The following is a 13083-nucleotide window of genomic DNA, read 5'->3' on the forward strand; positions in this document are numbered from 1 at the left end:
AGAAAAGTACTCAAAGAAGCAAAAGAGTGATGAAGAAATGCTTCTTAAAATGGGACAACTGGCTTTTGAGCAGCTGGAGAAAGGGAACCTGATCTTCTATGAGGAAGACCTGAGAGAGTGTGGCATTGATGTGAGAGAAGCAGCAGTGTACTCAGGTGTGTGTACGCAGATCTTCAGAGAGGAGTTTGGGCTTCACCAGAGTAAAGTGTACTGCTTTGTTCATCTGAGCATTCAGGAACACCTCGCAGCTCTGTATGTGCACCTGATGTTCAGGATGAAGGAGACAAATGTTCTTAAAAATAGTCAAGCGTCAAAAAAGAAGAAGGAAGAAACTGCAGTTTTAGATTTCCACAAGTGTGCTGTAGATGAAGCTTTAAAAAGTCAGACTGGACATCTGGATCTTTTCCTTCGCTTTCTTCTGGGTCTCTCACTGGAGTCCAATCAGAAACTCTTACAGGTCTTAGTAACACAGACAGGAAGTAGCTCCCAGAGCACAGAGGAAACAGTTCAGTACATTAAGATAAGGATCAGTGAAGAGCGTTCTACAGAGAAATCCATCAATCTGTTCCACTGTCTGAATGAACTGGGTGATAATTCTCTAGTGGAGGAAATCCAACATTACCTAAAATCTGGAAAACATAGTGAACTTAATTCATCACAGTGGTCTGCTCTGGTGTTTGTGTTACTGACATCAGCACAGGAGCTGGAAGAATTTGACCTGAATAAATATTTCAGTTCAGATCAGATAAAAGAAACTGTTTTTCTGAAGCTGATGCCTGTGATTGCAGCATCCAGAAAAGCAATGTAAGTAAAGCTGAATATAACTGTTCTACTGTTACAGTGTTAGAAATAATTAAAAAGTTTATGTTGAATATTTGGTGCATGCTCACATCAAAACACTAAGCTACGTTCTGTTTAGCATTTGCAATAGTAACACCAGTTGGCACTCGTCCAACTCACACTTACAAATGCAATGTGGAATTTGACCAAGTGTCACCAAGTGTCAAAATTGTACAAAATCTCTTGTGTACCGTCAGGGCCAGGTGAGCATGGAGTTAAGCAATACTTCCTGTTTGACAAATTAAAACACACATTAATAGCTTTTGTTGGTCTATAGATGTTTCCTATGAAATTTGGGACACAGACAAAATTTGGTTTGAGTCTCATGATTGATAGCATGAATGAGCATGAAGATACATACATTTGAAAATCCAAAATTCATCAGCTCACTGTAGCGCCCCCCCAGTGGACTATTGTGATGAAAGACTAGTTCACTTCATAAGTTTGATTGGAGTCAGACAATTGCAACTTGTTAACAGGAACTGAAACTTTAATTCAAGTCAGTTAAATTAAATTCTATTTATATGGAGCTTTTAACAAAGGTCGCAAAAGCAGAATAAAAAATATGTAAGAATTTATTACGAATAAAAAATAGTGGGGAATACAGACATGACAGGTGGGGCGCAGTGAACGGGAGGAAATTAGTGGAAAATAATAGGAAAGTAACTATTCTAATTCATGTTTTTCTTTATTGACAATGAAGAGCATACTCTCAAAACTAAACAATCACACGCAATGAAATGGATCATTAATACAAGTAAATTAAAATAACATCAGTTCAGGGCCGGGAGAAAAAGTGGAACGATAGTGTAACAATAACGGTTTAATGTCGGCATGTTAATTGCAGAGGAACAATATAAGGAAATTTTCGGTATTAAATATGTAATCATCATTCATTCCAATGTGTATGCTGATGTTTCTGTATGTTTGGTAAAAAATAATATTTCAGACAGTACTAGTCTGGCATTTCTAGTTTTGTAGTGTGGCAACAAAGTTGCTTTTTGATCCTTCAGGCGCTGAACAGAAGGGAAGATCAATATCGTTCTACGCTGTTTGTTGGTGTGCGCCATTTGCGATGTTCCCTAAATCATTGTTGCTCTGTAGAGAATAACGATTTTTAAGCTTTCAAGTATAATTTCATGTATAATTTAGGTTCTTAATCGAGAAAAAAGGCGGGTGTAGCTTAAAGACAATGCAGAGAGGAAATGTATGTATCTTATTTGCTGGTTTATTTACGCAGCTATTGAAGCCGGAGATGCAAATATGTGAATATAAAACTAACTTTACCGTGGGGCTTGAAAATTCGCCCACCCCCTTAAGTGGGGAATGACAGAAAATGTTTGAGAACCACTGGTCTTATACAGAATAATATTCTTTGGTATTTTTATTTATTTTTTTAAATAAAAACGATTATGGGGCTATCTTGGTTTATTAATCCTTGTGTCTGGTTTAGGTTTAGTATTCAGTGTGCACTGTTTTTACATCTGTTATTTTACAACTATATCATAACACTCCTTTTATTTGGGTTAAAGTGACTGATGTGCCTAAGTTTTTTCAGCAGATCCTCTGTTTAACTGAATAATCCATGAGTTTTAATGAGTATGTAAGACCTCTTGACACCCCTCTCACACACACACACACACACAGCAGACCAAATCGTCATTAGCACGTCCCTCCCCCAAACAGCGCAGCAATGAGTATTTACTTACATCTGAACTGAGTCGTTTACATAAGTCACTGATCAATAGCTCATCATATCAATTTATTCACACAGATGTACCTGTTTTACATGGAAATTTACAGGCTTTTTTACAGCAATGATTTACTCTGACAGAGCCACCAGAACAGCGGCAGCTGGAACACCTAAAACACATGCAGGATTATTTTTTATAATCTAAATTAAATTGCTTTTCTAAACGTGGGCTATTGTTATTTACTTACATTATTTGTTACTTTAATTTAAATGGGGTTTGGGCTCCGGAATGTTGAGCCGTGATCCTCCTCTTTACTTTCCTATGTAGAATCAGCGCGTAACCGCATGCACAAAGTTTTGTAAATTTGTTTAATGTTTAACTTGTATTTTATAAGCGGTCTGCCAGCGGTGGTACAGCGCAACGGGGGTCATTATTTACTATTAAAGAAAATTATGATAATCTGTGATGGGTGTGCGCCCAAATCTACTATCGCTACTTGCTCACTGCGTAGGCTCCCTGAATAGGCGGCAAAGGGACGGAGCCGCCTATTCGTTCCGTCTGGCGATAATTAACGGTAATATAAGCTCGGGCTTGCTCCACATTATAAAAGCAAGGTGTGGAGTTTAGTCCGAGGTCCGGGAAGTACGTGATGAGGTGATGTGACACGCCCCAGGGACTTTAAACAAGGACACAGGAATTCCGCGCTTTGATCTCTGCGCTGAGGACAGCATGAGAAAGAGCTGCGCGAGCTCCCACGGCACCGAAGAGGAAAAGGCCGCGAGGACGTTTGCGTTAAGTTTTTGCGTTTGCGTCAGCAAGGACTCCCGTCGGCCATCGACAGCGGGAGAAGCGTCGTCACGAGAGAGCGTGCAGGAGCGCTGTCTCCGCGTGCTCCGTTTTACCTAAATAAATTACCCTTTTCCCCATAAGACTTCGCCTCGTGTCCGTGCTTTATGGTGCTGTCCATGCAACATGGGTCAAACGCATTACAGATCATAACAGCCTACTGCTATCATTCTTATAATAACGCAAAAACACAAGCAGGGCTGAATGACCGACATCAGCTGACGCAGTAGAACGTCCTGACAATGTTATAATTTTATGGTCATTTATTTCAGTTAATAAATCTACTATAAATTTTAAGAACACAAGATATAAGATGACACAAAACCCTACATGCGTAGCTTTTCTAATTACACATAATAAAATCTAACGGCTCACTGTGTTAACATTTATTTTGCTTAAATTTGATCCTAATAAGATTTCATTTAATTTGAATCCTACTTTTGTACTGTAATTTTAGTACTGTGATTATGAATTTGTTTAACTACAATGTTTTACTTGATTTTATCTACTACTACGTGCAGCTCTAAAGGAGCCCGTTTCATTAATCTTTGAGAGAATGAATTAAGGCATTATTAGTTATATAGCGCCACTCACGGTAAAACCAATATTGGGTAACCACTGTATACACACACACACAGTCACTTTGCACCTTCAGGGTCCGGGTTCAATTCCCGGCCAGGTTCGATTCCCATCTCTGTGTGCACTGAGTTTGGATGTTCTGCCCGTGCTTGGTCGGTTTCCTCACGGTACTCTTGTTTCCTCCCACAGTCTAAAGACATGCAGATTAGACTAATTGGTGTTCTCAAAATTGCCTGAAGTGTGTAAATTGCCTAAGTTAGGCTCCAGGCCCCCCGCGACACTGAATACAGGATAAAGCGGTATAGACGATGAGTGAATGAATTAGTAAATTCTCTGGTCATCTCTTTTTACATTAATTGCAGGGAAAATACTTGTCATGGTCCGTGCAGGCGTGGTGGATCCAGCGCCGGTTATCCTGTGATGAACTACGCGCTGATAAATTTATGAATGAAAGGAGGCGCTGCACGAGCCTTGAGCAAAGAGTGCGGGAGTAAAGAGCCGGCGTGCGCTGAATGCAAGTCTGGTCAGTGGGGAATAAACATGATCGTGATCATGCGTGGTTCAAAGCTGAGAATTTAAATACAGTCCGTGATCCTAAATTGTGGTGATGAAATGTGAGCGAGAGTCGATAACCGGAAATCCGAGAAAGCAGTAATCCAAAACATGAAACATGAGCGAGGTCCGTGAAACAGAACGTGGGTCGAGATCCAAAAGTTAAAGCAGAGAAGAATGCTAAAAAATTGGGGCATGAGGGCACACAATAATCAGGCGAGAGGTGATGGTTTTGAAAGAGTTACATAGAGCAAAGTAATGAATGAAATGAAGAACAGGTGTGCTGAGCCGGTGAATGAGGCGGCAAAATTAAAGCAGTGTGCTGGAGGGTGGAACAGAGTAGCAGGTGAGCATGGCTTTGCTTGAAGCATCGGCATAACCTGGCCCATGGCAATTCATAACACTGCATTGATAAGATTTTTGCTACACTGTAAAAAACTACCTATAGAATCTACCCAATATTTTTCGTAAAAAGTACCAAAATAAATTAGCTATAACATGCCAATTGAAATTAGGTAAAGCCTACTCATTGCATCACATAATGAATTAACATTATGTGATGCAATGAGTAGGCTTTACCTATTTTAATAGGTAAGAATTTAATTAAACTTTATCACTCTTTCTGTATTTGCCTGAAGGTAAACCTGCACCTTAAATGAAATCAAAATGTTAAGTAGAAGGAAAGTTAGAAGTTTAGTACCAGAATATAAGCTGAAAGTTTTGTCCCTTTGAGCCTGTTGTCTAAGTGATGTTTGATTGTATTCGTAATATAAGAAGCTAGAATAAAATATTTGAGGAATTGTTTGATTTATTTGCTCTAACTTTATTTCATTATGTATTGTTTTATTTCCTTCAGTATCAGGTGTGATAAAGTTGGAGTGAACAGTTGTTCAGCTCTGGTCTCAGCACTCAACTCAGAAACCTCCAATCTGAGAGAACTGCATCTGACTGTGAAAACACTGAATCAGTCCTACAGTACACTAGGAGACTCAGGAGTAAAGACTCTCTCTGCTGTACTGGAGAATCCTCACAGTAAAGTGGAAAGTTTGAGGTAAAATCATCTCTTTAAGAGTCACAGTAACTATGGGTGTTGTCTTGTAGGGGTTTGGAGTGCTACTAGGATAGTCATAGTACTCCCACAGCACCCCCAAAACGTTATTGTTCATTAAGACAATTAAATTTTTAATGAGTAAAAATTCTAATTGAAAAATAAATGCAATAATAAAAAACAACTATTTTAATAAATAATTAAAAATAAAAATTGTGATCTGATCATGTCCTGTTAGCCAGTGTGCAATTTTTGTAACTTAGCATAAACAATGTGTTGGTGATACCATAATGGGTGTTATAATGTCTGTTGGTAAAATGCATGATTTTGTTTCTGCTCTGTTGCTGGTTATGAATTTCATACATTGGAGGTTGAAAAAGAAACTGTAACTCCTCATTGCTGTCTCTATGTGATGCTCATTCACATACCATGGGACTGTTTCTTATGAGCTTAATATTTTACGTGGTATTTACCACAGAACAGCTATGTAACTACAGCTACCAACTTTTCAGAAAAGCTTGGAGTGAGATTCTGGAAATAAGGGCATTTTTTCACACACACAATGTCCCCACGCCGCATGTCCAGCCATTTTGTCTAACACTAACCACAAACCTCACCCTGCATAGCTCAAGTTCTGTATATTTTAGTGTTGCACTGTTAAAGTGATACAACAGATGCACATGGCTATATTTATTTCAGTTTGTACAACTGACATTTGAAATATTCACTCAAAAAAAGAAGAAGAAAGAAATAGGGACAACCTTACACACCAGCCAAATGCTTTCCAGCAGTTAGATTTAGGGAAGTGGGTATGAAGTACAGAACTCTGGGGCAAAAACAATGTATCAGTATTTTTATAATCAGAAGACCAATCAAACTTGATTAAAAGAGAATACAACAGATTGCACACAAAATTATGTGAAGTACAACAGTCATGCCCCAGATAGCACAGGTACGTCGCGGAGACGTCTGCTAAAGAGCGTATCATCTGGTACAGTAAACATCACGTTTTTTTATAGTCATATTTTGATCGTCTGTAGATCGCCTGTTTGAGCTGTTAAATGATACATCGTCTTTACATCTATAGGACATCTATATGACGTAGCTTTATCATCTGAAATTTGCTGGTATGTGGACGGAAAGCTGCAGCATCAGCTATGACTTTAATGATTTAAGGGGGTATCTGTGAATTAAAAAAAAAAAAAAATTATTTAGTGGCGGAAACGGGCTTCCATAGGTTTATTCAGAAGAACTACATGAAAAAAAATATCTGACGTTAATTAAGTGTAATTGGGAAAAGACTGGTTTATATTTATTAAATTATTGTAATTGTTTCTTTTAACTCACGGCTTCAGCTATGAGGAATCCAATCCTTCAGTCTCCAACAGAATCGGCTGAAAAATTCATCAAAGATTTCCTTCGCTTGGCCCCAGCGGGGATGTAATTTTTTGTTATTTGTTATGCATGCATGCATGCAAAAGTAAAATAATATTGTTCTTTTTGCTGTTTATGTCCACCATTTAATAATTATTTAATTATCAATAATTAAAGCTGCTTACATCAGTTTCACTTAAAAAAAAAAATGCAGTGTTTAATCAGCAAGTATATGTCACCTCTCTTTATGACAGAGGAATATTATGGCTGGAACAATGCTGCTCGTGTCGGCTCATATCGGCATTTTGATCAAAGGGGAGATTAGAAGGGAAAAAGTAAAAGTGTGTACCAACACACAACATAACACAATGCATGTGTGTGAATGGCCGAAATGTGGTTGTGAATAAACCTTTTAGTGAATGTATTAAAATATGAGCGATTTATAAGAGATTTCTTTTTCCCAGAAATACAACAAACACACATTTATACGTGTTAAATGCATGCATGTACACACTAAAAAACGCTGAGTTGTTTTTTCTACCCAAGCTCTGGGTTGCCGCTGTTGTGTAATTTTTCTGGGTTATTTACAGAGAGTTGGGTAGTTCCCTTTCAGGAGAACTTCGAGGCGCGTCACAAAGTGACAGCTATAAGGATTGCTTTCAGAAATCGCGTTTTGAAGACATATCTAATCAACTTCATATTTACGACGTCATCACCCTAGCGATGCAGCCGCGTCTGACGTCGGCATGCGGAAGAGTATAAATAGGTGTCAGACAAACCTACTACAGCTTCCGAAGCTTCACAAGCAGAGCCAGAACACTGATCCTTCACACACACACACAAAAAAAGAGAATAAAACACGTAAACTCATGTTTACTAAAACAGGCACTATGTGTCCGGCTAAGCGCTGTATTCATCCATACTCCAGGCTCATTGAGCCAGGTAATACACACGCTCTGTGTGTGATGTGCCTAGGCGCAGAGCACGCTGACGCGGCTCTGACCGGGGAGGAATGCGAAAGTTGCGCTACCCTCTCCGGCGGAGCCCTTCATGCTTGCCTGCGTTTGTTTATCTTGAAAGCCGGTGCCTCTCAGGCGGAGCGTGCATTCGCTAGTCGCTAGCTCGCCTCGGCATCTCCGAGTGTCTGACTCAGACATGGAGGAGGGGGAGGGGCCAGCACGGCATGTAGTGCACAAGCCAGTGAAACATGATCCCCCTATAGGTGATACAGAGCTGCTTGAGTGTTTAGTTCAGGCTACAGAGAAATTAGATATTTCCTGGCCACAAGTTCAGCAGGAAGCACGAGTTCGAGGAAAATGGGGCGAACGCATCCTAGAACCTAGGATTAAACCCTCAAGGAAGGATCTGCCTTTTTTCCAGGAAGTGCATCATGAACTAACACGTTCCTGGAAAAAGCCATATTCCTCTCGCGTTCTCGGCCCTTTCACATATGACTATTCTAACCTGATTCAGGGCCATGAGAGAGGTTATGGGGCGATGCCAGAGATCGAGGGTGATCTCGTGAGACATCTGTCTCCGACTTCGGCGTCGTCACTCAGGCCCCCAGTGCTCCCGTCCAGACCATGCCGTACATCTGCTAAGATCATTAGTACAGCCTATACGGCAGGGGGTCAGTCTGCAGCCTGCATGCACACTATGAGTCTGCTGCAAGCATACTGGGCTCACCTTCTGCAGGAGCTGGACGAAGGAGAGGGAGTAGGCCCTGATGCAATTAAGCAGCTGCGTCGCGCCACCGATCTCTCCATTAGGGTGGCTAAGGAGGCAGCACGGTGCCTGGGTAGATCTATGGCGGCCAATGTGGTTGCCTACAGTCATCTGTGGCTCAACCTGGCGTCCTTTGGGGAAAAGGATCGGAAGCTTTTGCTGGACGCGCCGATCTCACCTTCCGGGCTTTTTGGCGGTGCCGTCCACGACATCGCCGCCACTATCCGGAAATCTCAGAAGAACGAGGCAGTGTTCTCCAGCATATTCCCTCTCCGAGCTGATTATGTGCATGCCGCCACTGATCAGCCCAGCACCAACTCAAGGTCCTCCCATCGTCTGACTCAAAGACAGAGTGTCGCTGCTCGTCAGCCCCCGCAGAAGCAGAAAGGTTCAGGCAGGCGCAGTAGGCGGCGCTCTGGGCGGCAGCCCTCTTCTGGCCAAGATCTACGTCAAGTTATCATGGCCAGGAGCACTGCCACCAAAGGCCCAATACCCTGATGGGTCCAAGTTGCGGCGGCTCCCCCGATTACGGCCGTTACTGCTTCTTCTCTGCAACCGCAACCAGGAGCCACAAGCTTGGCTCCACTCCGCTCTTCGGGGCCCCCATCACCAGGAAACAGTCTCGTCAGGCTGCTTCCTCTAGTAGAACACATGAACTAGTGGAAAGCTCTTCCAGATGTGTCTCAGTGGGTTTTGCGTACAGTGGAAGAGGGCTACAGGATTCAGTTCAGAAGCCCCCCACCCCGGTTCAACGGCGTACTAGGTACACTAGTGAAACCGGGGCAGTCCCAGGTTATGGAAGAGGAGGTGAAGGCTCTCCTGGCAAAGGGGGCTATCAAAAGGATTTCTCAGTCCCAGATAGAGTGCGGCTTTTACAGCCGCTACTTCATTGTCCCAATAAAGGTGGGGGACTGCGGCCAATTCTGGACCTCCGAGTTCTGAACCGCAGTTTAAGGAAGTACAAGTTCAAAATGTTAACGCTCAAGCACGTTGTGACCCAGATCCGACCAGGCGACTGGTTCGTCACGATAGACTTGAAGGACGCGTACTTCCACGTCTCCATCTTTCCTCAACCTCAGAAGTTCCTGAGGTTCGCCTTGGAGAGCGAGGCGTACCAGTATAGGGTGCTTCCATTCGGCCTAGCTCTGTCACCCCGCACTTTCACAAAAGTGGTGGATGCGGCCTTAGCCCCACTTCGTCTGTCAGGTATCAGAGTCCTGAATTACATCGACGATTGGCTGATTCTTGCCCACTCTGCAGAAATGGTGGCCCATCATCGAGACTTAGTTCTCGGTCACATCAGAGTGCTGGGGTTACGGCTAAACGTCAAGAAGAGTGTGCTTACGTTGTCATGCGTCACCTCGTATCTGGGCGTCATAAGGGACTCCACTCGGATGTCAGCCCACCTCACGCCGGCTCGCATTCAGTCACTCCTTCTAGCCATCAAGGGCATCAGACTAGGCTGCGCTGTCACTGTAAGGAGCTTCCAGCAGCTGCTGGGCCTTATGGCAGCAGCATCAAGCATAATACCGCTCAGCCTGCTGCACATGAGGCCGCTCCAGTGGTGGCTCAAAACCAAGGGTTTCTCGTCCAGAGGAAGTCCGTTCCGCGTAATTCAGGCTTCATCCCATTGTATTCGGGCACTAAAGGTATGGAAGAAGCCTGGGTTCCTGTCCCAAGGCCCTGTTCTGGGCGCCACGTGCCACCATGTGACACTGACAACAGACGCAGTGATAGCAGTCTGGTTAGCGTTGAAGTACTTCCTTCCAGATGTCAGGGGCCAGCATGTGTTGGTTCGCACCGACAACACAGCGGTGGTCGCCTACATCAATCATCAGGGGGGTCTGTGTTCACGCTAACTGTGCAAATTGGCGTCCCCGATCCTTCTGTGGGGCCAGGGCAAACTCCTCTCGTTACGGGCAATGTTCGTCCCAGGGTGCCTCAATCAGGGGGCAGACCTTCTGTCCAGACAGAGGTTGTTAGCAACGGAGTGGCATCTGCACCCAAAGGTGGTCGAGATGATCTGGAGGGAGTTCGGGCGAGCAGAGGTCGATCTGTTTGCGTCTCGCGACACGACCCATTGTCCACTCTGGTTCTCCCTTGTACACCCAACACCTCTAGGCCTGGATGCCCTAGTGCATTAATGGCCACGCAGACGCCTGTATGCTTTTCCCCCTGTCGCACTGCTCCCGGCGGTTCTAGAGCGGGTCCGCCAGCGGAAAGTTCGGCTCCTTCTAGTGGCCCCTCGCTGGCCCACCCGGATATGGTTCTCGGACATAGTGTCTCTCTTGGACGGGCAGCCTCTTCAGCTGCCGATCAGGAGGGATCTATTGTCCCAAGCTCACAAATTGATTCTCCATCCAAGACCCGAGCTGTGGAATCTTTGGGCGTGGCCTCTGAAGGGGCGCACATCATAGACGCTGGCCTTTCCCAGGGAGTAGTCAGCACCATACTTAGCTCTGGGCCGTGACCCACTAGTGTACCGTTTTCTCCGTGGCGCGTGAAGGTTAAGACCTTCAGTTCACTCCAAGGTACCCTCGTGGGACCTCACCATGGTGTTGGAGGGTCTGTCTCGGGCTCCGTTCGAACCACTCACGGACAGTAACAAGAAGTGTGCAACACTGAAGACCCTTCTTCTCATGGCCATCTCGTCTCTCCGGAGCGTAGGTGATCTGGAGGCGCTCTCAGTAGCACCGTCCTGTCTTGACTTTGCCCCTGGGCTAGTCAAGGCATTTCTACATCCAAGACCTGGATATATTCCCAAGGTCCCTACTAGAGTGACCAGGCCAGTGGTGCTCAAGGCCTTTAGTCCTCCACCCTTCCTGACGCCGGAACAGGAGAGGCTAAACCTTATCTGCCCGGTTAGAGCTCTCCGTCACTATGTCCACGTCTCCTCGGCGTGGAGACGGTCTGACCAGCTATTCGTGTGCTTCGGTCCCCCAAAGAGAGGCTTACCAGCGACCAAGCATACGCTCAGTAGATGGATTGTGGAGGCCATCTCCATGGCTTATGGGGCAGAAAAATTAAACATTTGGAATTTTTTTTTGGCGGTCCTCGCAGAAGCTTATGGATCTTAACACTAGAAGCGCCGAGCAGCGGTCATTTGACCGCAAGGGGGTAAAAAAAAAAAAATACTTCACACTCGTTCAAATTCCAGGACCCTCCTTCCATGACTTTTCCTAGATCTGTGAGCTTAATCACCCTGTATGCTTAAATTTTCAAAATCGCACCAGTAAAAGCCAGTATAAAGCTATTTTGCTCTTATTTACGTGAAATCGCTGACAGCTGTGCGCCGGTCATGTCGTTTTCCTGCCTTTTTCAACCTGCGATTCTCATTTCTCTCAGCAGATGGCGCAAGGAATCGCGCATACTATCTATGCGTCATTCAGTGTGTAACTGTCTCAGGTTTCATTCCATATATGCAGTTTATTATATATATATATATATATATATATATATATATATATATATCCGTGAAATATTGACAATTCGCCATTCATTCTGGCGTTGATAATCAGCGATATTTTATAAGGAGATTTAGAGGATTTAGCTTTACTTTATTTTATAACGTTTCGAGAAAATTCATTAGTTTGTTCATTCTGTTAAAAAATTTCTGTTGCAATTATCTCTAAAAAAATGCAATGACCCATCCTGAGGATATAAAGCTTTATTAATGTGTTTGAATAAATCAGATCTACCACAGCAGATAATAAACTATGCTATGTCATAACCGAATCAAACACCACGACTATGCCTCGTTTCGTTCGGCGGGAACGTGGTTCACTTGGCTGCGGTGTATTATAAACCTGCGGAATGTTTCACTGTTTATGTCCACATAAGATTCATGTAATAAAAGCGAGTGAAATGTGGAAGTGGCCACTCAATGAGAACTAAATCAAAGATTTCGGTAACTACACTGAGTGTATAGTGACACTAAACAGCTAAACAACTTTATCGTTTACCTCTGAGAAAAAAAGCTGTATTTTGTTTGTTTATATTTAGAATTTTTATAACAGTACAAGCAGACACACACACACACACACACACACACACACACCTCCCCTGAGCCCTCGGTAAACATCTAATCACCGTCGGTATGCAAATGAGTTAAGACGTTGTAGCGCAGCCACATAAAAGGGCATTTTAACAAACAGGGAAATGGATTAAAGAGCTAATGCGGCTCACCTGTGCTCGTAAATTTGCCCGATCTGGTTTTATTTGTCCCCATTAACTGTGTTGGTCACTCGGTAAGCTCTCGCGAGCATGCGCGATCGCAGCGCGAGGGAACCCGGAAGCGGCGTCGGGTCACGTGTGCCGGTATAAAGCCGGAACCGGCAAGTGGCTCAACACGGAGAGATTTACCCAGCGCGCTGTTTATTTTGAGAGAGAGTTTGTTGATGAATCTAAAGGAGTACTTTTCCCCGG

The 13083-nt window shown here is 43.7% G+C and overlaps 1 protein-coding gene across 1 annotated transcript in view; it reads left to right on the forward strand.

Moving 5' to 3' along the window:
* The window catches only part of LOC128534119 (NACHT, LRR and PYD domains-containing protein 12-like), a 483267-nt gene that overhangs the window by 267763 nt on the left and 202421 nt on the right, over window positions 1-13083 (forward strand). The window lies entirely within an intron of this gene.

This window comes from Clarias gariepinus, chromosome 12, assembly GCF_024256425.1.
Source record: "Clarias gariepinus isolate MV-2021 ecotype Netherlands chromosome 12, CGAR_prim_01v2, whole genome shotgun sequence".
NCBI lineage: Eukaryota > Metazoa > Chordata > Actinopteri > Siluriformes > Clariidae > Clarias > Clarias gariepinus.